This window comes from Sus scrofa, chromosome 6 (genome assembly GCF_054392235.1).
Source record: "Sus scrofa isolate SSC_HxYL_T2T_F1_AM1 chromosome 6, Sscrofa_HxYL_maternal_Yorkshire_Landrace_v2.0, whole genome shotgun sequence".
Classification (NCBI taxonomy): domain Eukaryota; kingdom Metazoa; phylum Chordata; class Mammalia; order Artiodactyla; family Suidae; genus Sus; species Sus scrofa.
The window spans coordinates 105,196,796-105,214,159 of record NC_139388.1 but is presented as its reverse complement, the minus strand read 5'-3'; the positions used below and the strand labels follow the sequence as shown (position 1 = coordinate 105,214,159).

At 41.4% G+C, this 17,364-nt stretch overlaps 1 long non-coding RNA gene across 3 annotated transcripts; it reads right to left on the bottom strand.

Annotated features, from left to right (window-relative positions):
• Positions 1-387: 387 nt before the first annotated feature.
• On the bottom strand, positions 388-16,829 carry LOC106507634 (uncharacterized). Of its 3 annotated transcripts, XR_014807652.1 has the most exons (11): positions 16,645-16,829; positions 15,351-15,425; positions 14,250-14,413; positions 11,409-11,568; positions 10,862-11,130; positions 9,279-9,419; positions 8,391-8,969; positions 7,697-8,280; positions 6,739-6,850; positions 974-1,106; positions 388-836 (listed from the first exon to the last, which is right to left on the bottom strand). It is a non-coding gene; the product is annotated as an uncharacterized LOC106507634 (long non-coding RNA). The 3 variants fall into 3 exon arrangements; XR_014807651.1 differs by lacking the exons at positions 388-836; positions 974-1,106 and adding an exon at positions 5,725-6,610; XR_014807653.1 differs by lacking the exons at positions 388-836; positions 974-1,106; positions 6,739-6,850 and adding an exon at positions 5,725-6,610 and having other exon boundaries at positions 8,391-8,574.
• Positions 16,830-17,364: the final 535 nt, after the last annotated feature.

Genomic DNA, 17,364 nt, shown 5'->3' with positions numbered 1-17,364 from the left:
TGAGGGGCACATCAGCTTAAATCCCCTCATTTCTGGTTTTTCAAGATAATCTTCAACACGGTTTCTCTGGATGGTAGGGGGCTGATGGGACTCCTGTGTGAGTCAAGTGTCTGCCCGCCTACGTGCTAATGCAAACATCCAAACATCCCGGTCCTCTGAGAAGAAACTTTTAAACGTGTCCAACCTCATGGCTGGCTGTTTCACCTTCACTTTCTTCACTTAACAGAGAGGTGGGAACCTGCCTTTCTGGTTCTGGCCCCAGCACGTCTCTGGAATAAAATCGTAAACCTAGCGATGGATGTTAACAAGAGAAAACTGTCAGAACCTCAACTATGGTGTTTGGAACCAGCAGGTCTGGTAAAGCTCACAGACGCTTTCAGGAGATAGTCTGGTTTTGAAAATCTTTTTATTTGACTTGAGACTGAAGGTTCATCTCTTCCTTATTAAACTGAAAAATGAAATGGTACCAAATGACAGGATTACCGGTATCATAGGGTGTTAAATGTTCTCAGACAAATCTCTCTCCTCAGTTTAAACTTGAATCCCCAACATGCTTATTACTTTAATTTGAGGAGTCTCCAAATCTGGTGATTTTCTGAGCTCTGCACCCTTCTGAGGAGCTAGGAGCAGCTTTGTCTGACCACAAGGTCCATCTAGTCTGCAGCACACGTCAGAAACAGGCTTTTGATGTTCCATAAACACGCCGCCATCAAATGCAACATCCTGCAGCAGTGAATCTGGTGTCTGTCTTTGCAGACGGATGTATAAGTCTTTAATTATCGAGAGTCGGAGGAATAAGAAACTGCAAATAACGGAACATTTTTCTGTGTACAGAGCTAAAAGCCAAGGGAAAGAAAACACAAGAATTTTGAGATTTTGGCCAAAAGACCCTTCCTAGCTCAGGCTTCAGGCTTGGTACGCCTGTGGGTCACCTTCCTTTCTGTTTAGAGCTGAGGTTTTAAGGCTCGCTCACCTCTGTTTCCCCACAGATGTCAGGTCCAGATGCTGCATCAATCACTTATCACTCTCAAATATCTGTGTGGACTGGGTACCATCGCCATGGGGTTCAAGTTCTAATTTGGTTCCCAGGTAGGTGCTGATGTGCTCTGTGAACCACCAGAAAAAATGAAGACATGAAGCACATCAAAAATTCTCATTTAAAAAATATTGTTTTAAAAACAAATGTAGAGGTGTTCCCATGGTGGTGAGTTAAGGAATCTGACTAGGAACCATGAGGTTGTGGGTTTAATCCTTGGCCTTGCTCAGTGGGTTAAGGAGCCAGCGTTGCCATGAGCTGTGGTGTAGGTGGCAGACGCAGCTCGGATCCCGAGTTGCTGTGGCTCTGGCATAGACCAGCAGTTACAGCTCCGATTAGACCCCTAGCCTGGGAACCTCCATATGCTGCAGGAGTGGCCCTAGAAAAGGCAAAAAGACCAAAAAATAAAAAATGAAATAAAAACAAATGTAGAGATATCACTTATCTTCAACGTATTTGCCATATATCAAGAACATTTCTTGAGCTACCTTTTCTGGAAGTGATATGAATATAAAATGATAACATCCCATTTCCATCCAATATTTAAAAAGAAAAAATATATTCAATATAAGCAAATTCAATATTATAATGTTATATTTGCCAAAATGAAAAGCATGCTTGTTATGACTGTCCCTGAAACTCAGCACCACAAAAGAGACAAACACTCTTCAACCTAAGGACCAAAGAATCAAAAAGAAGAAATAAAAAAAGAAAAGAAAGAAAGGGAAAAGAAATCTGCACTAAAGTAGATTGCATCTGCAGACCTCCTTTTCCAAGCACTCAAGTATTCATTTCTTCGGGAATATACCAACTATTAATTCCTGCAATCCCTGCGGACCTCCTTGTGGAATATTCGGAGGGATCAAGTATTGACCTGAGAATTTAGAAGCACGCTGCCCTGAGATTTTTTTGCCCTGACTCATTGATTGGAGGGCTGGGGATCTAGTAACAAGAAACATGTCAGCAAAGATTCCAAATGACCTCAATATATCCCTTCCAGAAGCTTCCAGCTGCTAGGAGATAAGCATGGCAAATTAGATAAGGATGTCAGGGGTTTCATGGTAATGATGCCACTGGACAAAAATAGATGGAAAGGTGGTTGGGTAAGTCGTTTGAAATCTCATTAGAGCTGCTCTGTGACAAGGGGTTTTCACAGCGTCTATCCTGAACTCCATCTGCTACCAGTTCAACAGTTTGCAATGAAACATTCCTCAACTTTGAACATTCTATCAAATAGCCATGAGGAGATGGGTCCTATTGGAGGTCCAGGTGGCATCTTATGATATTCTAAGTTGTCAGATGCCCTGGGTTTATCGCTTGAGTTCCATTTTATTAAAGATCATGTACAAAAAAGTCTTTCCTTTAAAATACATTTAAGATATATTTAATTAAAATGAGAATTGACCTTGAGAGCAGTTGTTCTTCCCTGGTGTGTTGGGGTGAATACGCCAGGTATTTGTCATCACTCTAACAGGTGCTGGTTGTTCTGTCCTAGCCAGAGTGTGGTGGGGTGAGCCACCCCGGGAAGTGCTATTTATTTAACTTGTCATGGAAAATAAAATTGAGGTTTAGGGGGCCTCAGTGGGAGAGTGAACTTTTAACTCGGGTAATTCAAGTAAGCCAACTTGTGAAACTACTTCTTTGGCCTTAAGATCAAAATCAGTTTGCTGTATTGTTTTTCCCTTCAATAAAATGCTTGGAAAATCTATCCTGGACCAGACTATGAGCTGGGCAGTGAGTTGTCTCTCATCTCTGGAAAGAATTCCTGATAAATACCATACTGAGAGTAGCGTTCCTACATCAATTTTTCTCAAAACACTCCAGTAGACTTAGCTACTTAATTTTTGCTCTAGGGAGAGAAAAAAAAAAAGATGACAATATCAGGATGACCCCTGTAACCAAAATCACTCCAATTAAACGAAGCCATGATAATTTAATGCCTTCTATCTTTACAATGCTGTTAAATTTCCACTGGAAATCCTTCCATTTTCTCAGTTGTTGGGGCAGTTTTGATGCTACTCATGGTTGCAGAAATTTTCATACTGGAGCTTACAAGCTCCTGGAAAAGGATATCCGGTCCAGCAGCCACTTGAACACTGTCAAAGCATTCATCGGTTTGAGCAAGATCCTAACTCTGCTTTGTATGACCTCCAATTTTTCCCTTTAGAAATGCCTTCATCTGCATCAAAAAGACAGAAAAAATTCTGCTCATTTTCTGTGCGCCAGATAGTTTATTTTCATCCTCTCTGTAATCTTCCCGCAAAGACTATGACTTATCATTAAACTTTTAATTTATACATTCTGAAAAGGAGAATGGTGACAATGCCAGTTTTTGTAATCCTCTTTTCTGGCATATTGTTCTTAGCTGCTCCTCATTTTTTTTTTTTTTTTAAGATTTTTCCCTCCTCTCTGGGTCTCATTTTTGGTAGATTCTATTACAATTCCTTCAAGTTCATTGATCTCTTCTTTTAGCATCTAATCTGCTATTAATCCTATCCAGTAATTTTGTAAAAATATCTTTTCCTCAGACCTTTGAAGGCACAGTTTCATTAATGGCTCTCATTTCATGTTTCTAATTAGAAGATTGGTGCTAGTCTGTTCTCAGTCCATTTTGGAGACCTGACTTTCTAGAATTCTCTATCCCCAATATTTTAGTTGTTGTTTTCATTAGCCTTGGTTGTTACTTCGTGATTCCAATCTGAAGAGTCCTGACTTGTTGCTGTTTTTCTTTCTTTTTTTTTTTTTTTTCTTCTTTTTAGAACCGTGCCTGTGGCATATAGAAGCTCCTGGGCTAGGGTTCATATTAGAACTGCAGCTGCCAGCCTACACCACAGCCACAGCAACACCAGATCTGAGCATCTGGGACCCACACCACAGCTTGCTGCAATGCCAAATCTGTAACCCACTGAGTGAGGCCAGGGATCAAACCCACATCCTCATGGATACTAGTCAGGTTTGTAACCTGCCGGGCCACAGCAGGAACTCCTAAAGAGTCCTGTCTTTTTTTAAAATCGCCAAGAATTTTCCTTCTGTTACTTCTTTATTTATTTCCTCTCCTCAATTTTTTCTTTATACCTGGAACTGCCTTTCTTCTTTGGTTTTTTTTTTTAGCACCACCTCTGAGGCATATGGAGTTTCCCGGGCTAGGGGTAGAATCGGAACTGTAGCCGCTGGCCTACACCACAGCCACAGCAACGTCAGATCCCAGCTGAGTCTGTGATCTACTCCACAGTTCACGGCAACGCCAGATCTTTAACTCACTGAGTAAGGCCAGGGATCAAACCTGTGTCCTCATGGATACTAGTCAGATTCATTTCTGCTGAGCCACAATGGGAACTTCTATAGTTGGAACTCTTATTGGAAACGTCTTCAGTGCCCTGTATCTATCCGTCACGGCTTTTCACTTTAATTTTTAATCTCTGTTTTCTGGTCAATATTATAAGATATTTCCTTAACTTTACCTTCCAGATCAATAATCTTCCTCCTCCGTTTTGTCCAATTTTAAAATTCAGCACATCCACAGATATATGTATGTATGTGTGTATCTGACTTGTTCTTTGTTTCCCTCAAAGATCTGACTCTTCTTGGTCGTGTGTTATTTCTTCAGTTATGTTTTTCTCTTTTTCTTCCTCCAATTAATTTTATCCCATTCACTTCCATCATCCATATGGTCCTTAATATTTCTGGGCCGCTGGTGGGTACACTTATGGTCACATAGTTTTAAAAATATCCTTTTAGTGATTTCAGAGGGACTCTGATTGCAGGAGCATGGGTGTAAGTGCTCTGTCTACCATCTTGAGTGGGAAATCTTGGCTGTAATTCTCAAACACAATGCATTTATTTTTAAAGCCTCCCCAGTTTGTCTACCTGGCTTTTTACTCAAGGACACATCTTAACGTGATAAATGTTGTTCAGGGATTGTTGGGTAAAATCTGTTTCCCTTCATAAATATTCTTGTCTCCTTTCCTGAGCTTTCAGGATTGACACAGAACCCCAAAACCAAACAGCAAAAGAAAACTTCTGTTAATTGAACATCTGTCTTTCTGTCTTGAGGCACATGTTTATACACTCTGCCACATCAGCATTCTATAAGTGCAATCTTCTGCTTTTCAACATCACTGAAACTTTTTAATACTAACTACTTGAACGTGTTTTCTACTTTTCTCTTCTTATCTTTTCATCCTAAATATGAAAAAAACATCAAGTGACATTTGAAGAGAACCATGACAAGTTTACGGGAAGAAAATATGGCATCATTTTATGTTCGTTTATTTTCTATTTCTTTGTGTTTATCTTATTTTTATATCCTTTGAAGATTGGATTAACTGTGTCCTTTGAACACTGGGATTTCTACCAGATGAGCTATTTAATTAACCCACAAACCTTCATGGGACATTTTGAATGAATGGATCATCCCACAAATTAAACGGGCAAATTAAAAGTGATTTTTGGTATCAAGAGTTTGGAACCTAAAATTCTATTCAGTTGATCGATAACATTGCAAAATAGTTAACCTTGCAGTTGGTTATCTGAGCCTTTATAGTCTCCCAATGTAGCTGAAGCAAATATGACCCAAAAAGAAGACGAAAAGTAGAGAAAAGCCTCCAGCTTGACGGGCAATATTAGAAATAGCTCTTGTACCCTTTTCAGTAATTCAGAGGCAAAGTTAAATGATCACACTCTACAAATACATTTGGTTCATTTTTTATCTAGTATAAAAAAGAAAACATTCTAAAGAATGCATTTTATTTCCAAACTTTTTTTTTTAACCTCTAGAGATTAAGAGAGATGGTACCTTCTGCATTAGAATGAACCATTTTGGATTACTGCCAAATGTATGGAGACACTAAAACTTCCTGTGCTTTACACCATGGCACAGTCCAGAGCACTCAAACTTAAGGAATCATTTCCATTTATCGACCTTTCATCTTTGTGAATTCTTCTCCTGCACGAACATATTATCCCCTAATGAGGATATTACCATTTTACTCCTTCCTTACCTAAAGGCTGTTAAAATCAACTGAGCTACTTAATTATTTAGTTCAGAGAAAACACCCGAATTGGAAAGTATTTTCCGTCTGCAGTCAATTTTAGAATTTAGAGCTACCTAGCTAAAGCTTAAGAGAAATTTACCAAAAGAACCTCAAGATGCTAATTATCAGGCTGTATAATTTACATAGATTTACATATACATTTCAATTTTTCTGAGAATTGATGGCGTACAGAGTGATGAGAGTACTTACTGGGGTATTTTAGGATTTTCCCCCTGTGATCAACCCCAGCAGAGCATTTATTTCAAAAATGTGTATTTGTTCTAATGAAACGTTTCTCCAATAGACATAAATGTTATTATTTAGCATTCACAAGACTATACAGACTAATTCTTTAATGGTGAGAATGGTAGTCCAGTGGGTCTACATTCATCTGGACACAGAATCACATGAGGGTCTCCATGACGAGTGGGGCCTGGGCCCCTACGTCCTCTCAAAGCCCCAGGAGTCCCCTTCAGCGCAGCTGGGCAGGGTCACCAACAGGGCACAGATGTGGAACTTGTCACATAGCATTTTACAAACACTGCAACACAAAATCGTAATAGAGTTCTCATTAACAAGCTTCAGCAGGGGCAATGTAGTAAGCATTTTTAAAATTAATGAGCCCCTTGGACAATCCTTATTATAATGAGCATGAAATCCAGATTGCACCTTCTTCCTTCCTTTCCTCCCTTCTTTCCTTCCTGTTTCTTTCCTCCCTTCTTCTTTCTTTCCAGTCATCCTTTGGTAACATCCAACATGATATGTGATTCCCCTAGCTGTCCTAAGGAATTAGGAAAAAGTGTCCATACATTTTAATATTTTTGTATTATATATTTACATCTTGTATTATTATTGCTTTTATGTCTGATATGTTTTTACATAAAATCTAATTAAATTCCTCTATGTTCCCAGGTACACTAGGTAGGAGAAATGTTACTTCTTTTTTTTTTTTTTTTTTTTTTTGCTTTTTGCTTTTTAGGGCCACATCTGCGGCATATGGAAGTTCCAGGCTAGGGGTTGAATTGGAGCTGCAGCTGCCAGCCTACACCACAGCCACAGCAACAGCAATGCAGGATTCAAGCCAAGTCTGTGACCTATACCATAGCTCACAGCAATGCTGGATCCTTAACCCACTGATCAAGGCCAGGGACGGAACCTGCATCCTCATGGGATACTAGTTGGGTTCATTAGCACTGAGCCACAATGGGAACTTCCTATTATTTCTTTGTACAGATGATAAGATGTATGCTTGTTAGTTATCAAGCTAAGGAAATTTAACACTAAGAAATACTAAGGGCTTCCTAATTCTCTGTCTTTTCACCCTTTTCTCATTACATTGACTCCTGATCAGAGTGGTCTGAGATTGTAGTGCCTGCATTAGACACAATCACAAAAGTAAATTTTTTCAATATTAACATTTCTAATCATTACTTTATAAACAACCAAATATAAGGTACACTGGCTCAGGCCCAGGACAGCCACCAGGAAAGTGTCCAGTTGCCTGTAACTCTGGAAAACAAATTTTGGCCGTTTTTATTTTGGCTCTATAAATATAGATACATCTTGATCTAAGAAAGAAAAATGCACCAAGATGCTTTTGACACTTGAGCCTATATTAAATATTCACCTTCAGATGATCACAGCACAGTTTCTTCATCGACTTCATGTACATGTTTTTTCCAAAGCCACTGACAAGGGTCAACTGATGATTATCAAGAACATGCATGTCCTCTTAATTGAGGACATGCGTGTAAAAAGAAATCATAAAATTATACTTAAATACCTCTTGACGAAATTAAATATCTAACCCTTTCAGGTAAATAAGGAGAAAACTTCTCATAAAGAAAATCAGAATTATGGAACAAGGATGTACAGTGGATGTGTTATTTGCACCTTTGAAAGCTGAAATAATGGCTTAGATCAAACAAATTTGTGCCAGTCACTGAGAAGTTTTCTAAACATTAACTTTGAGGAAGAGTTCAGATGTTCTTTTAATATTCCTATTTTTGCCCCTAAAATTATGTCTAAAAAAATTTCCTCCACAAATGATATCAAGGAGAAACACTGAAATAGTTCCAGCCTTCACCAGCATGCAAACCAGTTAGTCCACTGCATCTATTGAAGGCCAGGTGGCTAATTGTCCCAGAGTGGTTTATGTTGCCAGCATCATCCTGCTTTTCCACGTGATCATTTTGGTACCAAATTTTGTATCTGCAAATGGATAAATTATGAATATAAATTGGAAGTTCATACTGTGTCAAATTAACACTACGTGTAGAAATGAAATGTTTTACCTTGATGTGCATCCAAAGCTTACTTACAGATATAAAATTAGTGAATTAAAACCAGCAGTGTCCCTAAAAGTTATTTCAGTGTGTCATGTGTCATCACTTCACACATGTGGCACCAAGACCAGTGACTTTTGGGGAGTGTGTCCGTAGCAATTAAATCTTTTCATTTTACATAGCGTTTTCTGAAGTGTGTTCTGTGAAATTTTAAAATGTCCTGTGTGGGAAGCAAAAGGTAAGGAAAAAAAAAAAAAAGGAAGATTCGATCATGAAAGATTGGGGAATACTGTTTTCCTTTTTTAAATACAGTGCTTTTAAACTCTAATGATCAAATATTCTTTCTGGATCATCAAGAGGGCGTCACAAAGTGTAGCATTTCCCAAATGTATTTGATCTCCTAGGACCTAGTAAAATGTAGGGGCTGCTTTAACAAATCAAAACTACACACTTGTTAAGATAATTGCCATTCCCATATCCATGTTACCATAATTATTGCTCCTAACTTATACCACAAGCTTGCCCGCATTCCAAGAGCAAAACAAAGTTTACTTATCTCCTAAGTAGACAGTGGCAGTGGTTTAAAACATACAGCTAATTTCTCCAGGAACTTTTCTAGAAACAGATATGACCCCAGATTAGGAGTGAGCAGGTTACGTGAGGTAGTCTGGAGAGCTGTCTTCCCCACCAAGCTGAGCTCATTTACATACCTTGCTTCAAACAATCACTTCTATGCCCAACCTGTCACAATCTTACTATAAATGACTTACTAGGTAAAGCCTGGAGGCAGCGACTATGAGGCACAGAGCCCTTTGGATAGGGTTTACTTACTCAGAAATTAAGTATCAGGCAGACACTGGTTAATTTCCCATTATATCCACCCAAGGATTTTGTCCCATGAACCACTTGAAAGTACACACTTACCAAACTCAGATAATTGTCTGTCCTGCTTCCCAATCCTATTGAAGATAAGCTTCTTCTCACCCAGATCAATCCAATGCTCCTGAGCTGATAGGTTCCTGTGGCCCCAGGGTGGACACAGCAATGTATCCTCATTAGGGGTCTCTGGAGATAAATGGGTAACTGCTTCCAAGCTGTATCCTGATGCCCTTTAAAGAATCAACTTTCTGGAGACATAATTTACATCCAATAAATGCAGCCACTTCAATGGGTTTTGACAAATCATACATGTAATCACTACTCTGATGAAGATTTAAAAGTTTTCTATCACCCTTGTCCCCTTGGTCATCAGTCTCTTCACCCCTCAGCCCATTGTAACAACTGATCTGTTTCCTCTCCCTACAATTTCCCCACTTCCAGAATATCCTATAAATAGAAGAACAGAGTATGTACTCTCTGTGGGTGGCTTCTTCTGTTTAGCGTATTTTTAACATTTTTAGGCTGATCAGTTTTGCATATCTCAGCAGTTTGTTCATTTTTAGTGCTGAGTAGTATTCCACCACATGGATACACTACAATGTGTCTATTCACTCACCTGCTAAGGGACACTTGGGGTGTTTCCAGTTGAGGGCTAATATGAATAATGTTGCTATGAACATTGGTGTTCAAACCTTGGTATTGCCATATGTTTTCAGTTCTTTGGAGTGAATGCAGAGGAGAGGAAGACAGGGTGATACAGTTAAGAGTGGGTTTGATTTTCTAAAACTTACCAGTTTTCCAAAATGGCTCTACCACTGTACATTCTCATTAGCAATATATCAGAATTCCAGTTGTTCCACTGGAGCACCATTAATAACCACTCCTTACTGATACTTAGTATTGTCAATATTTTTCAAGTGAATCTTCATTTTCTTTCTTTTCTTTTTTTTTTTTTTTTTTTTGGTCTTTTTTGCTATTTCTTTGGGCCGCTTCCGAGGTATATGGAGGTTCCCAGGCTAGGGGTCGAATCGGAGCTGTAGCCACTGGCCTACACCAGAGCCACAGCAACTGGGGATCCGAGCCGCCTCTGAGACCTACACCACAGCTCATGGCAACGCCGGATCCTTAACCCACTGAGCAAGGGCAGGGACCGAACCCGCAACCTCATGGTTCCTACTCGGATTCGTTAACCACTGAGCCATGATGGGAACTCCGAGTCTGCATTTTCTGATGGCTAGTTTAGCATTTTTCATTGCTTATTTTTAATTCCTATTTTACCTTATTTAGCCTTATTTTTATTTCCTATTAACCAAAATTTACTTTTAAAATGTTCAGTGCAAAATACATTTCAAGGAGGATCAGTCGCATGAGGTCAAATGTATTTTAGTTAAACAAAAACAAAAAACAAGTTCCCCTAAAGATATGGAATGGTTGGGAAGTCCTGTTACCATTTTTTGTCAGAGATTTTGCCCCCATCACTGGAAACAAATTCTGACCTCCTGCCACAAAGTGCAGGAGAATCTTCCCAGATAAGGGGGCGGGGGGCGGGGAGGGAACAAAAAGACATTTATTTATTTCACCAAAGCCTGGCTGTCTCCAGTGGGTAATTACGGGAAAGGGACAGTTACCTGCCCAATACCCAGTCTCCTCTTATTGCTTTGTAAGAAAACCCTTCTTTTATTCAGGCTGGTGATGTGACTGCATTTCCCAGATCTCCTTGTAACAAAGTACAGCCTTGTAATAAGCACTAGTCAACAGAAGTAAGATGAATTTTTGGATGGGATATCCAAGGAGAATGTTCAAGGAAGCTGTTCCTCATTTTGCCCCCCTCTCTTCTGCCTTCTCACTGCTTGGACAGCAGATGTGATGACTGAAGCTTCAGCAGCCTTGGGATGATCTTGAGGATGGAAGGAATGTGAAAAAGATGCAGTTAGAAACACAAAGAGGAAACCCTGGGCTCTGAGGAATTTGTGGTGCTACCATTCTGTCCCTGTTTGCCTAACTCAACTTTCACAAGGTGAGAACAGCTTTCTGAGAGAGCAATGCTTATACCACTGTTTTTGGGGGTTTTCTTTTTCGGAGAAGCCTGGATTAATTGTAAGTGCTACTGCCAGCAGAGAAGACGCAGGAGCACCACCACCAGCTGCTGGGACCTCATCCCTCCCCAAGAATTACCAGCCAGCGGCAAAGGGGCAGGACGAAAGCAGCTGGAAGCAGCAAGTAGCAATAGCCACTCTGAGCACAGCAAGGAGGTCCTGATCCATTGGCTGAACTTGTTTATTCCAGCAGAGAACTTTTTCAGGCAGGACACTGTGTCCGTGAGCACTCGGGCCATCTGAAAAGTAAGTAAATCATTAGACTTATTTCATAAAAATCATTCCAGGCAGTCAGCATGGTTTAAAGAACATTGACCCAACAATCGAGAAATTGAGGTTCCAGTACTGTTTCCACATGTAACCAACTCTGGGAAAATTGTTTCTGTTTTCTAAGCAGTAAGTAAATAACTCCATTATTATCAGAAGTGTTAATCTTTAATGTGATCTTTCTTTTCTCTCCAATGATAGTCTATGACACTAGCTGAAGGTGACCAAAACACAGTGGTGAGGAAAAAAGCCTTCGCAGCAGGCAAAACAAGCTAAAATTAGGATTTTTATGTAATACCCTATGCTTATTACATATATTTGTATATACTGTTAGACACTAAGGTGACTTGAGGATGGTGAAAGGGACTACAAAAAGCTTATTTTGGAATTGATTCTGTTCCAGTAGAACAGTAATTATGAATTAGCCATAAGGCCAAAACTCCTCTTTTCTTTTCCATCGTCAACACATTTATTCTGTGTGTAGGCATAGCAGAGTATCTGTGTTAGACTGCAAAAATGGACACAATTCTTCCCCTTTCCTTATGAGTCTGCTCAGGCTATTCTGCTTCTGCCTCGGTCAGCCCAGATGGCAGCCAGCTGCCTATCTTACAGCTGATTACAGACACACAAGTAAGAACCAGAAGAACCATCCTGATGAGCCCAAATTGCTGACCCACAGAATCAGGAGCTAAATAAATAGGGGTTGTTTTAAGTCAGTAATTCCAGGATTGTTTGTTATTCAGCCACAGCTAGCTGATACTTATTCCTGTGACTATTTGGAACCAACTTTCCATATGTGTCTTTTTTCTTTCTTCAAATACAAAAAAAAAAAAAAAAAATAAGGAAGCTTTTCAGTACATTTTCCCCAGAAAAGCATCATGCATGGAGTGACAAAACAATGGTAAGAATGACAGTCTCTTCTGTGCCACCTTAAGCCCATCAAATTCACATCATATATATGTGTGTGTGTGTGTGTGTTTGTCTTTTTGCCTTTTCTAGGGCCGCTCCCATGGCATATGGAGGTTCCCGGGCTAGGGGTCGAATCGGAGCTGTAGTCACCAGCCTACGCCAGAGCCACAGCAATTCGGGATCTGAGCCGTGTCTGCGACCTACACCACAACTCACGGCAGCGCCGGATCCTTAACCCACTAAGCAAGGCCAGGGATCGAAACCCCAACCTCATGGTTCCTAGTCAGATTCATTAACCACTGCACCATGATGGGAACTCCAAATTAACATCATTTTTATTCTATGCTGAAGCAAATACCTGGATATGGCTGTATTTTTCATTTCTTTATAATGAGGTTTTATTATTTTTTAATGCCCTGGTCAGCTTTACTGTGAGCACGCTAGTCCAGTGTGAATGTCATTGCTGTACACATCTGGGCTGTGAGGTTTCAGAGTGAGTCATTATTCACCACTGTCACCACCCTGCAAAGAATGATGGTCACTAGCAATCCATTTCCCAGCCTGCACTCCTGATGTGGGCTTACCCCCGGATGCAAAAAAAAAAAAAAAATAGCAGCCTACTTTTATTTGCAAGTTTCAAAGTTAATTGTAAAATAATACGTTGTCTTCCGCTGAAATACCTGAGGTCTTTGTGGGTAAGTCTAGGCTAATGAAATAATCTGCTTTCTGATGCCCCACCTCATCACGCAGACCACTGACAGTGACTGTGGGGGTCTTATCTTACAGATTGGGAGCCTGTAGAGGTGGATTTTAATGGTGCTATGAAAACTCCTTGCTCTTTCTCAAACATCTATCTCAGGCTTGTCACCATGGCTGGATTCACTCCATTAGTGAATTATTATTTCTTCCGATTTTAAAGGTTTTTTTGATGTCAAGGGTTCCTTATTAGAGTTAAATCTCCCTGGCATCCCCACTCAGCACATCTGTGGGAATTAGCTGAGAGCGAGTGAGGAGGGAGACCCCTGAGAGGAGGAGGGAGGATGGGTCCTAAGAGAGGTGGGGGTGTCTTTTCAGGTACCTACCAAGTCCTGGGGAGGATTCCCATTCTCAACTCTAGAGCTTTCCGCTGGAAGCCTCTGCTGATTCCTTGCTACCACCTTTCACATTCAGCAAATGACAGTTCCTTCTGTTCTTTGAGATGTTAGTGTTCCAGAAGTAGTGCTTGGGGAGCAGCTTTAGTTCTCTGTTGAGTTTTGCTCGTCATAGAGTTTCCTAAGGATTCTTAGAGGTCATCTCTTCTTTTTTTAATTTTTATTAAAGTATAGTTGATTTACAGTGTTATGTCAATTTCTGCTATACAGCATAGTGACCCAATCACACACACACACACACACACACACACGCACATTCTCTTTCTCATACCATCTTCCATCATGGTCTACTCCCAAGAAATTGGACAGAGTTCCCTGTGCTGTACAGTAGGACTCCATTGCTTATCCATTCTAAATGTAATAGTTTGCATCTACCAACCCCAAACTCCCAGTCCATTCCACTTCCTCCCCCTTCCTCTTGGCATAGTCTGTTCTCTATGTCTATGAGTCTGTTTCTGTTTCGTAGATAGGTTCCTTTGTGCCATATTTTAGATTCCATACATAAGCGATATCATACGGTATTTGTCTTTATCATACGGTATTATGTATTTTAGATTCCATACATAAGTGATATCATACGGTATTTGACTTACTTCATTCAGTATGATGATCATGAATTGCATCCATGTTGCTGCAAATGGCATTATTTTGTCCTTTTTATTGCTGAGTCGTATTCCATTGTGTATGTGTACCACATCTTTTTAATGTCCATAGACAGCTGAGGTCATCTCTTGCGATGCTCCTGCCATCCTGATTTCTAAATCAAGAAGTAAGAATCAAGGAGCGGAAGTGACTTCCCTGAGCTCTGAGAAGCCCAAGCAGCTGCCTGGCTCCTCTCCTTAAAGACCCCCCCGCCCCGCGCCACACCCCCCCGCCCCAAGGATCCTGGGATGTAGAGGATTCTGGCTTGAGATTTCGAGGGAAAGAAAAAGAAAGAGAGAAGGGAGAAAGAAGGAGTGAGGGAGAGGAAAGAAACGAAGAAATGAAAAAAAGGAAGGAAGAAAAACATCTGTTTTAACAGGAAAAAAGGCATTAAGAGTACAAATGCTTGCCAGATCTTCAGCTCCTCAAAGCTGATGGAAACCCCCCTGCTCTGGATAATGGTACCAGTGAGCCAGGAGGGCAGGTGGGGTGGGTTTGTACTCCAGTTACAGATTTGTCAGGTTATGGCAAACGGAGTGATAGTCTCCATTTCCTTTCCCTTCTTTTAGGTATAGAAATCTCTAGTGTGAGGCTAGAAAATTAGAGAAGTACATCCACCATTCTCCCCAAGGATGCTTACAAGCCACCAAAAGTTTCTCCTTGCCTTGTTTGACATCATTTTCTTGTGAGTCAATATCACCTGAGCTGCCCATCACTGGCTACTGTGGCAGCCGGATGCCCCTAGGGGGTGCGGCATCTTTGCACCAGTGGGCTAAGCTCGAATGGCAGACAAGATCTTGACTCCCTGATCCCTTCCTGAAATGTGGGAAAGGTAACTAGGCTTCCTATTGATATGGTTCGAGAAAGACAGCGATCAAGACTTTGAAGACCTACACAAATCAAGTTAGAAAATGACTGTCCCCCAAAATGCAGTTGGGTTTGATGCGCAGATGCTGATGGGAGCCTGGACCCAGCATGGAACCCAACCTGCAGCTCCCCCAACACCTCCCATTCCCACCACCACCACCGTCCCCTTCCCCTCCCCCACTCACCTGAGCACCTCGCATCGCAGGGCTCTGGGGTCTGCAGTTCTCGCCCTCTGAGCCTCATATCAAATACTGTTTTTCCTTAAGAGACAAAAGGGGGAAGTTGTTAAACATTTGGACTTGATGCCAGAGTGCCAGTTTCAAATCCAGCTATACGAGCGGGCAATTCCAGCTCTGTGTGCGTTTTCAGCATCCTGAGCAGGGAGGTAATAACACAAGAGGACCTGCCTCATGTGGTCATCTCGGGATTCAGCCAGCACAGGGTGCAGAGAGCACAGCAGTTCCCAACACTGACCACAAAGCCAGCTAACTAGTAGTTGTTCATGTTAAGAGTCCATCTGTTTAGGTGGATTTATTTATTTATCTTTTTGTCTTTTCTAGGGCTGTTCCAACGGCATTTGGAGGTTCCTAGGCTAGGGGTCTAATCAGAGCTGTAGCCGCCGGCCTACACCAGGGCCGCAGCAACGCGGGATCCAAGCTGTGTCTGCGACCCACACCACAGCTCACGGCAACACCGGATCCTTAACCCACTGAGCAAGGCCAGGGATCGAACCCATAACCTCATGGTTCCTAGTCGGATTCGTTAACCACTGCACCACGACGGAAACTCCTCCCTGTTTAGGCAAATTTACTTTTGTCTCCCGCATTCTCCAGAATTCCCTCTACCTAGTATTTAACTTCTGCTGGGCTCGTTGGGCTGTTCTTCTCCTTGCTAGCCTGTGCGTCTCTTGAAGGATGACTGTTCTGTCTCTTTCTTTTAATTTTTAGAAGCTAACACAGTACTTAGCACATAGTAGGCCCTCTAAAATATTATTTGAATGAACGATATAACAATTTCATAATACAGAATAAAGCCTAGATTTGGGGGGAGAGGAAGGGGCATACCAATGGCAGGCAAGAGTTCCCAGGTCAGGGACTGAACCCAAGCCACAGCAGTGACATCCTTGGATCCTTAACTGCTAGGCCACCAGGAATTCCAAACCCAAATTTCCTTTTTTTTTTTATGGCCACACCTCTGGCATATGGAAGTTCCCAGGCTATGGATTGAATCAGAGCTGCAGCTGAGGCCTACACCACAGCCATGGCAACCTCTGCAACCTAAGCCACAGCTCACAGAATTGCCAGATCCTTAACCCACTGATTGAGGACAGGGGCCAAACCCGCATCCTCAGGAAGACAACCCCTGGTCCTTAACCTGTTGAGCCACAATGGGAACTCCCCAAATTTCTTCACATGGCATTCAGATTCCTCTAGAACATGACTATAGCATCACTTCTTAATCCCCTCTGCCCCTTCTTACCTCCACAACTCATAGTCCTTCCATGGACACACCATGTGCTCCTCACTGCCACACTGTGTGCTGTTTCCACTCTCATTATCGAATGTCCTCCCCCACCTCCTCTGCTTGGTGACTTTCTTTCCTTCCTAAGACTTTCCTTGAATGCCACCACTTCTGTGAGTTCCTCCAGGCTCCTCCAACTCCTCAGGCAGAATGTATTCCTTTTTCTTTTTTGGATGTGTTCTCCGAATTCTTTGTTCTTTCATGCAGCACATGTGAAAACAAATTGTGGTTGGTCACATGCGTGTCTGTTGTTCTCCCTCCTTCAGTTTGCCAATCGCTCCTGGAATATGAGCGTGGAGGCTGCTAGATATTCAATAAATATTTGTTAAAAGTTAATGCCTATGACTTTGCTGCTTTGGCTGGTGTTTACGTTTCTGTCTGCCGCAACTACTCAGGGTTCAGGAGGTCACATCTCCCAGCCTCGCTAATCAAAGGCATGCAACTAGGTGTTCTGGGCTTGGAGGAGTCACAGTTCATTAAACTTCATCCGTGGTATTCGGTGAACTGTTTAATAAGCCAGGCGGTCCCTGTACTGTCTCTTCAAATGGGAGCCAGTGCATCTGAAGGGTGTTCACGGGGGCAGGAACCACCATGTGCAACATCTTATTGGAAGTTCTCCTTGACTTATTTTTATTTACTTATTTTGGGGGGGAAATATTATTTTCACTCATGCCAAAC